Source organism: Lycium barbarum, unplaced genomic scaffold (assembly GCF_019175385.1).
Source record: "Lycium barbarum isolate Lr01 unplaced genomic scaffold, ASM1917538v2 unchr_scaffold_02, whole genome shotgun sequence".
Classification (NCBI taxonomy): Eukaryota; Viridiplantae; Streptophyta; class Magnoliopsida; order Solanales; family Solanaceae; genus Lycium; species Lycium barbarum.
In genome coordinates, this window is record NW_026843399.1 from 1,088,888 (window position 1) to 1,105,936 (window position 17,049).

Below are 17,049 nucleotides of genomic sequence, written 5' to 3' on the forward strand. Positions count from 1 at the left end.
TGTTTAGTCCAAGATTGATAATAATAAGCACGAATAACAAATATATGGACAAAGGAATTGTAAAAACATTACGATAAAGTGAAATATGAATTATCTAGTGTCACCCCTTCAAGAGAGGCTCATTGCCAAGGAAAAGTATGTCTTAGAGCCTGGATGATGAGGCGAAGCGCTCAACATGTTTTGAGTCTCGCTTCAGGGCTTAAGCGCGCCTTTGACAACACTGATTATTAGGACAACTAAGAGGAGAAATTCCAATTTAGGAGGTTGTAATAGTTGGGGGGTAATCGAGAGAGATTCATAGCTTAAAGAAGATTGAATAGGAGGAGCATAAATATCTTAATTAATCACAGGTGAAGTCTGGATCCATCTTTTTAAAAAAATTGGGCTGTGTTTGGCATGAAGGATATGTTTTTCATGGTAAATGTTTTTCTGGCACAGTTTGGGGAGAGGTGATTAGACAGGATATGGCACAGTTTCAGCTCACCGAGGACATGACCTTAGATAGGAGGTTGTGGAGGACTCAGATTAGGATAGAAGGCTAGGTGGCTTATCCTTTCACCATAGTAGTTGTAGTTTTGCTCATTTGTTTATTACCATTTGATTGTTGCTTATATTTGTTGGGCCGTTGCACTTTGGTTATCTTATTTATCTATAGTAGTTAATGCTCGTTTCTTTCCGGACTGTTCTACCATGACTTTCTCGCTTTTGTTATTCCTTGTTTTCATATTGTTTTCGATATGCTTGGTCCTATCTGACCTTTTGTCTTGTTTTCCTCTCTTGTACTCCTCTCTTGAGCCGAGGGTCTTTCGGAAACAGTCGCCCTACCTTTCAAGGTGGGGGTTAGGTCTGCGTACGCTCTACCCTCCCCAGACCCCATATGGTGGGATTATACTGGGCTTGTTGTTGTTGGTGGTGGTGGTAAATGTTTTTCTGGAAAATATTTTTCAGGAAAATAAGTGGGGTTCTTACTTATTTTCTTGTGTTTGGTACGTAAGCAAACGATATTATCCTAAAAACATTTGTATATAATCTAGACAAATATTATGGGATGTGGGTGTGGGGTGGGGATGGGGGGCTACAGGGGTGAGGGTGAAGATGAGGCGTGTTGGAGGGTTGGGAGGACATAATTAATGTGGAATGTCATTTGTGGAACTTGTTTTCCCTACTTCCACTAGGGAAGTCATTTTTCTCATTTATAAGGAACTTGTTTTCCTAGAGAAAATATTTTCCAAGAATTTGGACCAACCGAACATGGGAAAATTGCAAAACATTTTCTTCATACTGAACACGCCCTTAATTAGAACAATTTTCCTTCAACGTGTATTAGAACTCTTTCATAATTTGAGTTCACTTTAGTTATTGAACCTTTAATCCACCTTTCCTATTACTGAAGTAGTAATGAAGCTACCAAATAGCAAGATAGAAACCAAATCCTCATGGGATCGACATTATCTATACTATAGCGCGAACTTTAGATTTATACCAAAGCTTTACTCTTGTTATAAGGCCAATGTAAAAACATTTAAGGAAGGCAAACGAAAATCAAAAGAAATAGATAAAATCGATTGAAAAGCTTAATGCTGGCCAGTGAAACTTCATTCATTTGCTAGGAAGATACCTGAACTGTGCACATAGCTCCATCCACAATAGGAACCAAATAAAAACTGAAATCCCACAAAGATCACAACGTTCGTTCATTTAAAATCGCACAGTAAAACCAATGTCGAGTCAGCTATATGAATTCCTATTTGGCCGGTTTCCTTCCAATACTTAAAAATTTATTTTTGAGAAGCTTAATGCCAAAAGCTCTTTACGCCAAACAAAAGGCCATCATAAAGTAAGTGCCTAAAGAAGCAAAAATTCTCGGACTCCAAACAATAAAAATTCAGTCTTTGACAGCTGCTATCCTATCAGTCTATCACTACCTCAAAATTATTATATTTTCTTAAAGCTTCACAAAATGCCCAACAAAAAGCACCCTTCATCCAACGAGTTCATTATCACATACAACAAAAACCTAAGACTCAAAATAGTAAAAAAGGAAAAAAAAAAAAAAAAAAAGACCTTCAATCTATGCAACTGTTATCAACATCGTATACCAATCTGAAACCCCAAGCCATATAAAAGAACAACAGTCTATATTTCCAATCTTTCACAGAATTCCACAGCTAAATCTCCATAATTTATCAATGAGAAAGAATGATGGAAACCCTAAATGAAAGTAAAGGATAAAAAAGCAAAGGACTTTAGAAAGAATAACCTGAAGGATAGGTGGATCGAAAGTGTTGTTGAAGAAGATTCTACTGTCAGCAATCAGCAGAGTTTGGCAAGCTGATGTGGCTCTCCCTCTCAGTTAATACCTTACTATGAGATCATACGATTGTGCGATTCGAACCCTCATGCGGGTCCATTGCCTTTCTTTAAATACTTAGAATATTTTATTTTTTATTTTAAAAAGAAAAAATCTTTGGTTAATTGTTTTAAAATAAGTTTTTCCAGAAAAATAATCAGAATATTTTCTGCTTGAAATTCTTTGGGAAAAATCAGATTTTTGTAACATCCCGTATATTCGAGTTAGGTGTGAATGTATGAAAACAAGTATTAAGTTGATATTTTAGCCATATGAATCCATTCGGGATGAATTCGGGTGATAAACAGTCGTTTTGAAATCAACCCAAATAGTGAGGTTTTTAAGAGTTCTCAAACTCGTCTAAATTTCAGTAGGTCTAACTTCTAAGCCACTTTCGTGAAAATAGGTTGGGAATTTGGGAAATCTTCCTCAACGAAAGTTGTAGGTCTTCGAAATACCTTTCCAACGGTAGGTCGCCCAGCTCCAACGGAGCTCTGTGCTAGGAGTTATACCCATTTTACTGAACATCGTCTGTGCAGTGTAAAAATTAGGCATGCGCGGCGCCCAGGCCACATTTTTAGCAAACTCAAAATTTTGACGCCGTCGAAATGGATATACTATGTTCGCCGCCTTGGGCGACGCACCAGGCCGTTTTATGCCTGAAGCGATTTTTCCCGAAATCTATAAAAGCCTAACTTCGTTATATTCATTCCCACTTCGTTTTAGCCGACGTTTTGAGAGGTAGGGTTTCCCCAAAACATAAAAGGTAAGTTCTTGATCAATTCCCATCATTACTTCATTAATCTAGCATCAAATTAACACTAGTTCATCTTCCAAGAACCCTAGATTCTTGAAACCCAATAAAGAGAAAAAGAAAGGGACGTTTGGAGAGATTCCTTCAAAAAGGTATAATCCTTGATTTTTATGATGTTATTGAAAGAGTTTAGACTAATGTAGGTTTTTCAATGGATTAGAATCCATGAATGATTCATGAAGTGTTCAAGAACACGTTCTAGACATGAAAACCCTAGTTTTTCTATAAAGGGGGTATATGGGTAGAATTAGATTAAAGCTCTAATCTTTTCTCATCTAAAACCATTGTACTGTGATTATTGAATCTTGGAAAGTGCATTTGAGCGGGATTTGAGGTATGTCTAGATTTCCAAAACTCTTTCTTGAAGTATGTCTCTTTTGTAAACCTTCTTTGATGTATGTCTATATTTCAAAAATCGTCTTTTCAAGTTTGTTTACTTTTGAAGTAAACATACTTCAAAAGTAATGGAAAACTCATTTTTCCCATTATTGGATTATTCAACTCTGTGAAACTCATTTTTCCCATTATTGGATAATTGAACTCATTTTTCTAAAGGTTGGACCTTAAACTTGTTTTGCTGTTGAATGGATTCCTTGAACTTGAAAATTGAATAAGAGATTTGAATAAGATTCTAAATCCGTTATGACTTGAAATGCCTCTATTTTGAGATGATGATTTGAGAAGTGAGATTTGGCTCCAAGCTATGATTGATGATTAGGTAATATGCCATGATTTGTATTTTGTTTGTGTTTGGGCCTGTATGGGCAAGTTGTGCTAGTCCAGAGGATGATTAGCCGTTATGGATCCTAACGTATCAATACGATTATTGCTGTGTCAGTCCAGAGGATGATTGACCCCCGTTGCTTCCTAGCCGGAGTATCTATTGTTGTGTCAGTCCGGAGGACGATTGACCTCCGTTGCTTCCTAGCCAGAGTATTTATTGCTATGTCAGTCCAGAGGATGATTGACCTCCGTTTCTTCCTAGCTGGAGTATCTATTGCTGTGTCAGTCCAGAGGATGATTGACCTCCGTTACTTCCTAGCCCGGAGTATCTATTGATGTGCTAGTCCAGAGGATGATTAGCCTCCGTGGTTTCCTAACCCGGAGTATCGACTGATTGATTTGCCTGTGAGTGGCTTGTTTTGTATCTTTGTTTCCTGTGAGTGGCTTGTGGAAACCTTGAGTTCATAAATGAAACACAGAATGATGTGAACGGTAACATAAGTGGAACTTAATATATTCATGTATGTTGACTCTTATTGGTGATTTCCATAGTTTACTGGCTTACTTATTCTCTGGAGTTCGAACTGTTTCTTTTGATATCATTTTATTGATTTTATTACCTTACTTTGGTTTTATTAACTATTTCCCCTTAGACACTCACTGAGTACCTAGTACTCAGGCATACCATTGTTGTTTTTGATGGTATGTTAGGTATCATTGAGGAGCAGGTTCGTGATACACCTACGACTTAAGAGAACTTGCTGCTTTCGAGACTATTTGGTGAGCCCACATGATTGTTCGTGGGGCACCATTCTATCTTTACTTTTTTTCGTATTTTAGTTTCGGGCTGCGTCCCAATGTTTTTAGACACTCTTTATTATCTTAGAAGCTCCATAGATAGTATACATTCTTGTGGGTAGTTGTCGAGTTGTTTAACTCTTGGGTACGTGATACGTTTGATTTAGTATTATAATATTAAAGATTTCCGCTAATTTAATTCATATCTCATGATTCGTTTGAATTTATTTTATAAACTGTTGGAGGTGATTATTGAACCTAGCGGGTTCAAGTGTTATTATTGTATCTTTTAGGTTCTTCCGATGTTGTTCATGACGTCGGATGCCGGTCACCTCTAGGGTGGGTTTTGGGGCGTGACAATTTTCTTTTGGAAAAGGTACTTGAAACTGATTTTGAAGAGCTCACCAAACATTAACAACAACAACAACAACAACAACAACAACAACAACATACCCAATAACAAAGTGGCCTTTGGGAGGGTAGAGTGTGGGCAAATATTATTCTATCTTGAGAGATAGCGAGGCCAATAAACCTCCCGCCCAAGGACAAATTTTTTAAAAGGATTGACAACCTCGTCACATTTTCTAAAAGTTTGTCTATATATAATGGAAAAGCAAGCAAGGAAACTTAAGCAGGACAACTCAAAAGGAAAAAGAAATTAATTATCTTTTTATTTATTTACTTTGGGTGGTTTAACTCAAAAGATAGTCATACCTGTGTGGCAGTGGGGAGCGTATTACTATAGATTTCGTGGTATTCATTCCACGTAACTTGATGAAGTTTGACGCTGAGTTATTGTTGATAGGTTGACTAAGTCTGCACACTTCATACCGGTTCTGACTACCTACTCTTCATATAAACTTGCACAGATTTATATCCAGGTGATAGTTTGGTTGTACGGGATGCCATTTCTATCACTTCTGACAGAGGGACAGTTCACACCTCGCTTTTGGAGGTTTGTACAGACTCGTAACCCATGAAAATCCCTCTATAAATTTTCACTCTCCAAAATATCCAAAAACAAGAAAAGAGAATACCGCGCTGTGCTTCAAAGAGCACAAATCATGCCTAGCTATCAATATCCAAAACATTACCATAAAATTCCAACCTCATTCAATTGCCAAGATATTTTCTTTCAAATATATTTTTAGTAAAAGTGTTTTTGGAGTCATCTGCTAAATATTTTTCTATTATTTTTTAATATTTGTTCTACCATTTTCTTTTAAGTCGTTATATAATTTTTTGTTTTGTTACATTTGTTGAATTGGGGGGCAAGTGGAACCATACATTTGGTGATGTGATTTTGATGTTCTAAGTAATCGAGGAATAAAGGACTTAAGATGTTTCGAAACCAAATATTGATTTTCTCACTGGTGGGATTTTATTTAGGAGGGACAGTCCAAGTTTTGTGTGCTTAGAAGAGATAGAGGAGAAATGTCACGACCCAAACCGATGAGTCATGACAAGTGCCTGACTTTTACTGACCAGGCACCCTTATACTCATACCTGGATCTCACTGAATAACAGGGTGACCCATATAGGACTTATAACTGAACTATACTGGCTCCTGTAAGAACAACACCATGAACTCTGCATCAAGAACTCACAACCACCTGTATACATATATACTGAAAATAACAGTACAAGCCGACTAGACCGCTACATAAGTTGTACAACAAAATAGGAGCCGACAAGGCTACATAACATCCCAACTACATACAACTGTCTACAGACCTCTAATGGAATACAAAGCTGTAGAAAGGACGGGACAGGGCCCCCTCATACCCATATATACATGCAAAAAAGCATACCAAAAATAGATTGCAGCTCCGAACCAAGTGGAGTGCACTGACTACTGCTGGGTGGAAGTCCTACTGAGCTGGATCGCTTGTCTGTCTACCTGAACCTGCGGGCATGAACGCAACCCCCCAAGAAATAGAGGAGTCAGTGCGAATATTATACCAAGTATCTAAGGAATAAGAGCAACGTATACAAGGAATCGTGAAAGGTATCTGAACACGAAAGCTAATCCAAATATCTGAAAGTGTCTAATACTCTATATAACTAAAAGTGACTCTGCGGCGTATGATGTGCATGCTTTCTTTCAAAATCATATACATATATCATAGTATAACTGCTAGTGATGTGGAACGTCCAACCCGATCCATATATCATAACGTCCCGCGTCTGGGGTAATCTCATACCGTACCCACTGCAGTGGTGTGCATATCTACGTGCCTGCCCGGCAGACTATAGCATGGCGCGGTGTAAGAAAATAGTTGTACATATATATATAAATGCATGAAATACTCGTAAAAGGATGCTCTGAACTCCTTAGGGCAACATAAGATCTCCCAGTAACATAAGAAGCTAGTATGTCAATATAATAAATCTCTGGAAGCTATAAACATGAAATATATGAAATCGAGGATACAATGGATCCTATACTATCTAGGAATAGAGTCTTTGGAACTCGCTCATTTACTTCTTTCGTTCGTATCGTAAGGATCATGCCAAAATGAATAAAAGGGATAGCCTTAACATACCTTATCCGCTGATCAAGCTAACTATGATTATGTCCCGAGCTTGACAAATCTACACACAAGACCAAGTATGCTAACTATTAGACTAGAATGTGCTTATATTCCACTTGTTTATAACTTAACGAAATTCGGACAACATTTCCTCTGTAAACTTAACAATATCTCAAATTACAAATCAACCCAAACATCAACAACAACAATACCAATATTTACATATCAAAATATAATCAAATCCATCCCCAAACATCTCCCAAAACAGCCCCTAATCTCATCTTTAAACTCAATCAACTTACCGCTTTCATAACTATATTTCCTTCACTTTAAATCACTAAAACTCTTGGTAATCAACTAAATAACAAAGGTAAGAATCATATACATACCTTAAAGGAATTGAAACTCCGGGAATCAAACTCCAAATCCAACTTCTAAGCTCAACAACTTCAATAGAACCCTAGGAACAACTTTCTCTTCACTAGTTCGGGTTCACGAGGCTCGGATCTTGCTAAAATCACACTAATATGTTGGGAAAGGTTGGGAGGAATATATTAGGGTTTATCTCTGGTTGGAGGGGTGTGAAATGAGAAGGAAAACGTGATATGGCTATATATATCAAGTGGAACAAAGTTTCACCGCCTTAGGGTCGACGGCTCGTCAACACGTTGACGGCCGTCGACTTGCGCCATCCTCCTGCCACTTGAGGTTTAGGGGCCTCGGCATGTTGACAACGTGAAAGGATGCCACGTCAACATGTTGACGGGCCGTCCTTTTGCACCGTCAAAGTGCACTGGTCCTTGGTTCCCTGAGTTGTTCCGATTCGCGTTGATTCGATTCGTTTAACTTCTAATCCTATCGCGTTGTAAGGACATACACTTGTACTTCGGTATGTGGGAGGTAAGGCACTTAATATCTCGTAAACTCGGATACGAATCTCCGTACTAAGGGTATCCTCAAATAGGAAGCCGTGGACTTTCTTACGACGAAAACGAGAGGCGTAACAAGAAAAAAAATCTGAAGTATGATTGATTTTGATTTTGGGAGTTCTAATTAAGTGAGCTTTTATATTTAAGTGTAGTGCAATGGGTCGAGTAATGGATCAAAATTAAGGAGTGGATTTGTCGAAAAGAAATGGGTATAAATTTGTGGGTGGGTTCCAATTTCTCGCCTGCCACATGTCCCTTATGTTAGCATTAGGGGTAAATTGTAGCAATTGTATAATTGTGAGGCTAGTTATGGAACGATACTCAAATAGATAATAATTTTAAATATTTCTCATAGTACATGGTATATTTGACCCTTTTCTGATTTCTTTCACTTCTCCATTCAAACCCTAGCTTTTTATTTGCAACTAGATTTAATCATCTCTATGATAGAGTAGACAATTCAATAAACAAGAAGGGAAGTGAAACTAAAGAGGAATATAAATTTTCTACCTATGTTAGTGGCGATAATGGTGCAGTCAAAACGAAAGGGCTGGGTTAAAATTAGCAGAAACTATCGTGAAACAATTAGCTTATGTATGTATTACCAATTGTTTTAATCCCTTTTGTTTTGCCACTTGTTCTTCTTTTCACATGAAACCAGAAAGGCCCCACCTTATCTTATTATTTATTAATCGAATTAAATCAATTTTATTTCCATTTTTTCTTCCTCTTTTTTCCTTTGTTTATGTTATTATTTAAAAAGAAAATTAATTAATACTCTGTGTGTATTGATATATTCTTAATTTTTGCTTAAACTGTGTAGGTCCTATACTTCTAGAGCACCTTAATCACGTCATTACATTTGTTATCACTGCAATTATAAGCTTAGAAATTTATGGGCGTTACATTCTCCCCTCCCCTTTATGGACATTCATCCTAGAATTTCGTGTCCAAGTCATACATGAGCTAAAAGAGGACCTTAGACTTATGTCATATTCATCTTTGTCTTATACTAAACTTTAGCTTACTCCCAAAAAATTTCAGCAGAGTTTCCCCTGAAATTAGAGTTGTCCAAAGATTGCAACTTATTCAAACAACTCAACGACAATGTCTCGCACCTCTAGCTACTCAATCCAACAATATTTAACATCAAGAAACATCATTATACACCTCAAAGACACTACATGTTACTGTAAGCATAAATATCACATAACTTCAAAATTTATATCTTTTAAACAAATAAAATGAGTTATGTACCTGAAAACTCGAATAAATAGGGATACTTTAACATCATAGCCTTCTCAGAGTCCCAAGTAGCTTCCTCAGTTGTTGGTTATCTACATTACCTTTACCGAAACAATATATTTGGTTCGAAGTCTAAGAACTTGTCTGCCTAATATAGCTATAGGGTCTTCCTCATAGGACAAAGTATCATCAAACTCTATCTCTTGCCTACAAATTACATGACTCGGATCATGAAAGTATTATTTCAACATAGATACATGAAAAACTGGGTGTACCGACGACAACTCTGGAGGTAAAACTAGTTGATACGCCACAATTCTGATCTTTTATAGAATTAGATAAGGCCCAATATACCTTGGGTGGAGCATGACTTTTCTGACAAACCTCATGATACCCTTCATTGATGACACTTTAAAAAATACATAGTCATCTTCTTTGAAATCAATATCACGATGTCTTATATTTGTGTATGACTTTTGATGGCTCTAAGCTGCGTTGAGTCATTTTTGAATCAACTTCACCTTATTCAAGGCATATTGTACTATGGCTGGAGGGAGAAGCTATGTCTCACCCATCTCAGACCATCCTATTAGTGAACAACAACGTCTTCCATATAAGGCCTCAAATAGAGTGAGCCATTTGTATACTTCTTTGGTAGATGTTATTGCAAGCAAATGCTATCAATGGAAAATTGGTATCCCAATTTCCCTAAAAATTAAGAACATATGATCTTATCATATATTCCAAGGTTTGAATAATCTGCTCAGCTTGCTCGTATGTCTAAGGGTGAAAGCTGGTGCTTAGATTAACCCTAATACCGAGACATTTCTAAAAACTTTATCAAAACTGGGCAGTGAACTGTGCACGCCTATCATAAATAATGTCACGACCCAAACTGATGGGCCATGACTAGTGCCGGAGCTAGGCACCCGTAGACGACCTGCTAGATATAATCAGGATGAAACTGAAAATAATATGGCACCCTGTAAAAGCATGCTATGAACTCATCCTGTCATACATAAAAAAGAACCTGTCTCCTGAGAAGCCACAGCTAACCAAAATGTAAACAATATGCAAGCCGATAAGACTGCCACTATACACGAGGACATCCAAGATGAACTGCATCCATATATATTACCAAACCGTATATACACAACCCACATATGTCTACAGACCTCTAAGAGTATAACAAAGCCTATGTCAAAAGGATCTGTACGAAAATAGCTCAAGCTCCGAAACAACGGAGCTCTCCAAGCAGCTGGCAGAAGTCCTAAGCTGGAGGATCGAGGATCACTAAACTGAGTGTTTGTACCTGTGAGCATGAAACGCAGCCCCCGAAGAAAGGGGATCAGTACCGAAAATGTACTGAGTATGTAAAGCATGAAGTACAATAAAGAAGATCATGACTGAGTAAAAGATGACTAGAGACAAGTATGATAATCAAAGATACCAATGCACCTGTGCCTTATGAGATGAGAGTCATGCATATCTATATAATATACCGTACCCGGCCCATTATGGGACTCGGTGAATGAAGTCATATACATATATACCGTACCCGGCCCTCTAGTGAGGGACTCGGTGAAATAATCATATATATACCGTACCCGGCCCTCTAGTGAGGGACTCGGTGAACAATGCAATGAAACTGTGCACGAGTAGAGTATTAGGAGCAATCATGTACAAAATGAATCATCATCTGAGACTCAATAGAATAATTATAATGAACCACACTTGAGAATAAAAGACAACTGTCATGTCAAGTACCGCTGAGAACTAGAATTCATTGGAGTCATGTATGTTCATCGTTCGCTCGTTTTATGTAATTCATGCCAAAAAGAAAGAAGGGATAGCTTGACATACCTTGAAGCTTATCTATTCGCTCAACTTCTACTTCTCGGACTCGCAAATCTACAATCAAGGGAATTCATACTATAATTAGGTCCATTGTCATATACTTATCTTAAGCCTCCAAATAAATCTTTCTAGAATCTGCCAAAATTTCGGAAGCATCTCCTCTGTTTAAATGCCTAGCCCAAAATCGTAATTCAGCAACCAACAACAACAACATCAATACCAACATTAACAACATCACTTTCAACACCAACATGTGCCATAAAATAGCCCACACACTGTTTTCCAACTTCCATAACTAACCAACTTACTATACACTTATTTAACAACTTTGTCTCCGAGAATAAATCAGTATTAACGTAAATAGAAAGAGATTCATACCTTATTCTGGTTAAAACAGCAATATCCTCAATATCAACGCTAAAATCCACCGCAAAATAATACTAGAATCACAACCATGCGATACCCGGACCTAAACTACTACTCCGTTACTTGAAAATTGCTCACTTTTTGATTCCCTCACTCTCTCTCTTCTAATTTCTAGAATTTTTTGGGCAAATTCTGATGAAAAAGGGGGTTATTACCCTGTATATAGGGGTCAAATTCGGGTCGGTTCACTATAGCAGTACTTTAGCAAGTCGGTTACTGTAGCAGTACTGTAGCACGTGTTTCTGCTTTGTCAGCCGAACTTGTAACGTCCATAATTCTCTACTCTGATGTCCTATCGATGAGCAGTTTGTTGCGTTGGAAACTAGACTCAACGAACTTCATTTTAGGCTTGTGTTTCACTTCAAAGACTTCATATGCTAAGAGATATTCGTCCCTCAATTTGGACCAAAATTTTCACACAAAACTTTACCCATCCTTTCTCCAAAGTCGTACCACTCCATTTCTTCCACTCATTTCCTTATAAAACCTTCCGATATACCTTATATACATCCTTCACTCATTAAATATACTTAATAATGCTTGCTCCTTATATTTCAAAGTGGTTTTACTTAACCATAACTCAACGTACTTATGTTCAAATTTGATAAGTGCTTCTTCGAAGATACGCGGTGTAACAAATAATGGATAGGGTGAACCATGAAATCGAACAATTTCCTTTATATACAATGATCCATACTGGGGAGCCATATAAGTCATCTTGATTGACAAAAAAATAAGCCGATCGACGACTAGAAATATATTTTCTTAACTAACTTTAGTTCACTTTTCTTGTGTTTAAGCACATTTCATTCACTTTCTTCTTAATATTCGTATTTTCTTGTGGAAAAGATGAATTGGTGAAAAGATGATGATTTGGTGCTTTAAATGATGAAAATAGACTTTGAATCTGAGTAGAAATTCAAGACATGAAGCGAGATCAAGTTAGAACCCCAGAATCAAGTACACACGAGGAAAATGTGAGGAAGTGAAAAATAGACAAAATAATAACTTAGCACTCCGTTCAAGATGCCATAAGCGTTGGGGGTATCAGTGAGAAATTGATCCAAAATAAGAAGAGCAAAAGTACCAGAAAAAGAAGTTTGGTGATTCGTGCCACTCTCCAGAGCGTGCTCCGCACCGAGCACTATCAGAAAAACCTGCATATTTCATATTTCTGAAGTTTTAACTTGGCAACCCATGCCACATGGTGACCCTTGCAGCATACCAAGGCAATATTTGCAAGATTCCAGTCACTGAAAAAAGGCTTGGTGCGTTCTTCCTGTTAGGTTTCACGCCTACTTCCTGTCCTATGTGTAACCAATTTTCGCTTACAGGAAGGAACACGTTACTGAACATATTGTATCCTAGCGTCTTGCGGAATGATAAACTGCAGGTAAGTAAAGGACACACGATATTTACGTGGAAATCACCAGGCTAAAAAAGTGATGAAAACCACGACCTATAAACCTGTAGGATTTCCCCAACTCCACTACATCAATGAGCCAACTGCGAGTTACAAATTACAACCTCTGTAATCTAACCCTTAAACCCAGCCTTGTTACACTACTTGGAGTTACAATTGTTTGTATCTACTTTAATGCTTCTTATAAGCTAATAAAGATACAGCTCGATAAAACAAACCTAATACACAAATCTAGACTTCAGAACTGGGAAGAATTTGTCACGACCCAATCGGAGGGCCATGACTGGCACCCGGAGCTAACCCACCGGGCACCTCTCATAGTACATTCACATTCATATCTAGGTGAGCCACATGGCTTATCAACAACTCTATGCCTCAATAGTACCATTTCCAACGGTTAAAACACTTTATATATATCAACATCAACCACTATGCCCATACACATATACACAAGCCGACGAGGCTGACAAAATAATATACCAACATGAGCCGACAAGGCAAAAGACATCTACTATACATGACTGTCTACGAGCCTCTAAGAAGAGTATGAAACATCATCATAAGGACGGGACAAGACCCCGCCACCTGCGGGCATGACGCAACGTCCACAAACAAAAGGACGTCAGTACGAATAATGTACTGAGGATGTAAAGCATAATCAACATCATAATAGAAGCATAAGAAATGACATAAGATAAAAGAGTCATGAGATGATGGAGCCATTTATACCTCTAGCGTTGTTCATAGTATTTACTTACCATTTTTCTAGTGGGAACCTTCCATTTCATACATTTATACTTATAGTCGTATCATACCCGACCATAGAGGTTCGGTGTCTTACATACCCGACTATGATAAGGTTCAGTGTTATACATACCTGGCCCTGCCAAGGCTTAGTGTCATCCCTAGCCAACTGCAGTGGTGTGCGCGCGCGATAGATATTATACCCGGCCATATAAGCTCGGTGTTCTTAATAGTCATACTTTGATATATGTGTATATATATATCTAGACCTCATCTTCTACTTTCTCCTTCTACCCAAGTTGTTCAACAACTAAGCATTCTTGATAACATGAAATAAGCATGAGAACTAACCTTTTATCTCATAAGAATGAGCTTTGGAGCAAGTTATCAACTTATGTGAAAACCCTAGCTTCAATACCCAAGTTGTTCTTGAAGTCTATTAACCCTAATGAGCCTTCCAACACATGAACACTTCAATTCTTGCTATTTGATCTTTGTTTTCTCTTGGGTTTGAGTGGAATATGCTTGGAGAAGGGTTTTTGAGCTCTCAAGACTTTTGGAAATGTGGGAAATGAAATAACATAATAAGGGTCACTTATGGTGCGCACTCTAAGCTACCTAATAGTCTCCTTAATCTCGTAAGGACTTTATGTTCATCTTAGGCTCACATTAGTCTACTCACAACGCAACATCCCGAAATTTCTGAGATGTAACATTTTCCCCCCCTTGGGAACATTCGTCCTCGAATGTTAGGTTCTGGGGGATTCTGTAAAAATTTCGCCAGAGTTTCCCCTGTAACATGGCACTACCATCCTGTCACAACAACCCACAATACATCGCCTCACAGGGCTACAACAACAATATCAATAACCATGGCCACATACGACCAGGAAAGCATCAAGGAAAACACTACATACCTGAGGACAATGGCGTCTCTGCCTGAGTCTCCTCTGGAGGTGGAAACAAATGCGGGTACCTGAACTTCATGTCTTCTTCTACTTCCCAAGTAATTTCCTCTCTATTATTATTTCTCCATAAAACTTTAACTGAAGCTACATCTTTGGTTCTGAGTCTCCGTACTTGCCTATCTAGAGTGTCAATGGGAACTTCGTAGGATAATTGCTCAGTGACCTGAACATCATCTACCGATACAACTCTAGAAGGATCTCCAATGCACTTACGAAGCATCGATACATGGAAAACCGGATGGACTGACTCCAAATCTGAAGGTAGATCTAATTCATAAGCCACTCGGCCTACCTTGCGTACAATCTCATAAAGTCCAATGTACCGGGGACTAAGCTTGCCTATTTTACCATATCTCATAACGCCCTTCATTGGCGACACCTTCAAGAATACCCAGTCTTTCACTTGAAACTCTAAATCTCATCGACGATTATCTGCATAATATTTCTGATGACTCTGAGCTGTTAATAGTCGATCCTGTATGAGCTTGACCTTTTCTGTAGCTTGCTGGATCAAACCTAGTCCTATCAATTTAGCCTCTCCCACTTTGAACCACCCGATTGGTGATCTGTACTTTCGCCCATATAAAGTGTTATATCCCGTATTTTTGAACCTCGGAGCATCTGCTGGGGTGGGGCCCACATACCGAGATTTTTTTTGGAACATCTGAAAAGTCATATGAATCACATATGTAAAGTTAAACACAACTCATGAAGTACCTTTGGACCAAATCAAAGTGGAAACCCTCCAAACGAATATTTTTAAGAAAACGTTTTCGGGTGACCTGACTTTGGGGGGCAAAAACTGTATTGTAAGTTTGGAATTTCGAAAATACCTTGAAATAGAAGTTGTAGATAATTGAATTAGCTTTCCATCCATAGGTCGTGGGTTCCCAGGTGACGTCGGTACAAGGAGATATGAACATTTTAAGGTCGAAAGGTCAGTGGGCTAGGCCCAACTCGGGACCAACCGAGTTGGCCCAAAAAAATAAAAAAAAACTTCAGGCCCAAGTGAGGAGCCATTCGGCCATGGTCCATAAAAAGGATCCAAGCCCATGGAATTAAGTCATGTGGTCAATGAATAAAAGACCACTTAATCATCCAAATTCCATAGAACTTTCAAGAGAAAGAATAGGAGGAAAAACAAGAGAAAAACAAGAACAAAAAGAGGGCATTTCGGGTTTGGCCATAGAAAAATCACCCCTCAAAATCTTGCCTCTAAAATTATTTTCTTGTTGAATTCCTACTAAATTAAGTGTCCTCTACAACTTGGTGTAATTGTTTTGGAAGAAGGAGCACTTATTTCTTCAAGTTGACAACTTGTTCAAGTGAAGAAGTTTGTAGAAAAAGGTAAGAATCAATTCCTTTTTCTTATGTTATGAAGGTTTGTTTATGTTGTGGTATGTGGAAATGAGTAGAAATTATGGAAATAAGGAAGTTTGCAAAGTGGGTATGTATATATATATGTAGCCATGGGTGTATATATGTTGTATACATATATGAGTTGAATTTTATGTTGCATTCTAGTTGTGGTTATGATGGAAATTATATTGGGAATGAAAGTTGAATGAATTTTGGTTGAAGTTGGAATATAGATGATTATGTCACTTTAGAATAATTTTGTGATATTATGGAAATGAAGTTGTTAAGATGTGAATTATGATTATGGTTGATGAATTTGGAAGTTGGAAATTTGTTATGAAGTTGTATGCCAAAGATTTGATGTTTTGCATAAGTTATGATTTTGGCGGAAGATTGTATATCATGTATATCGAGTGTATATCTTAAGGAAAACGATATGAAATGTTTCTAGAACTATATGGTGATGATCATGATGGTTGTTGAATATGAAATTATTGATCTTAGTTGAAAGTTGGGTTGAATTGAAGATTATGTCAACTTGTGAGAAAAATGACTAGTTGAAGGATATTTGTGTTTTTAATGTTCATTGTTGATATTGTTGTTGTCGTTTGGGTTGTTGTTGATGATTTATAGCCGAGTTGAATTCTCGGGGTGTCATATGTATAGGGGAAGTGCTGCCGAAATTTCGGTAGCCAAATATGCTTAAAGTTGAAATAATGGCATTAATAATTCACAATTGGTAAACTTGACCAATTGCAGTTTTTCGACGAAACGGGAAGTGAGTTTGGAAAGGCTTAAGGAGCGCGAAAGGTATGTAAAGCAACCCCAATTCTTCCCTTGGCATGCCCCTAGTGTGTTAGGGTCGGATCCGGGCCTCGA

At 37.8% G+C, this 17,049-nt stretch overlaps 1 protein-coding gene across 5 annotated transcripts in view; it reads right to left on the bottom strand.

Moving 5' to 3' along the window:
* Positions 1–2,417, bottom strand: part of LOC132625479 (ubiquitin-like domain-containing protein CIP73) — a 30,159-nt gene extending 27,742 nt beyond the window's left edge. For 3 of the 5 annotated variants that reach the window (XM_060340137.1, XM_060340141.1, XM_060340142.1), the window contains exon 1: positions 2,261–2,417. The gene's annotated coding sequence lies outside the window, so the exon portion shown is untranslated. Of the gene's footprint in view, positions 1–1,618; positions 1,969–2,064; positions 2,219–2,260 lie in introns of those variants that run through there. The other 2 variants (XM_060340138.1, XM_060340139.1) reach the window with 2 other exon arrangements.
* Positions 2,418–17,049: the final 14,632 nt, after the last annotated feature.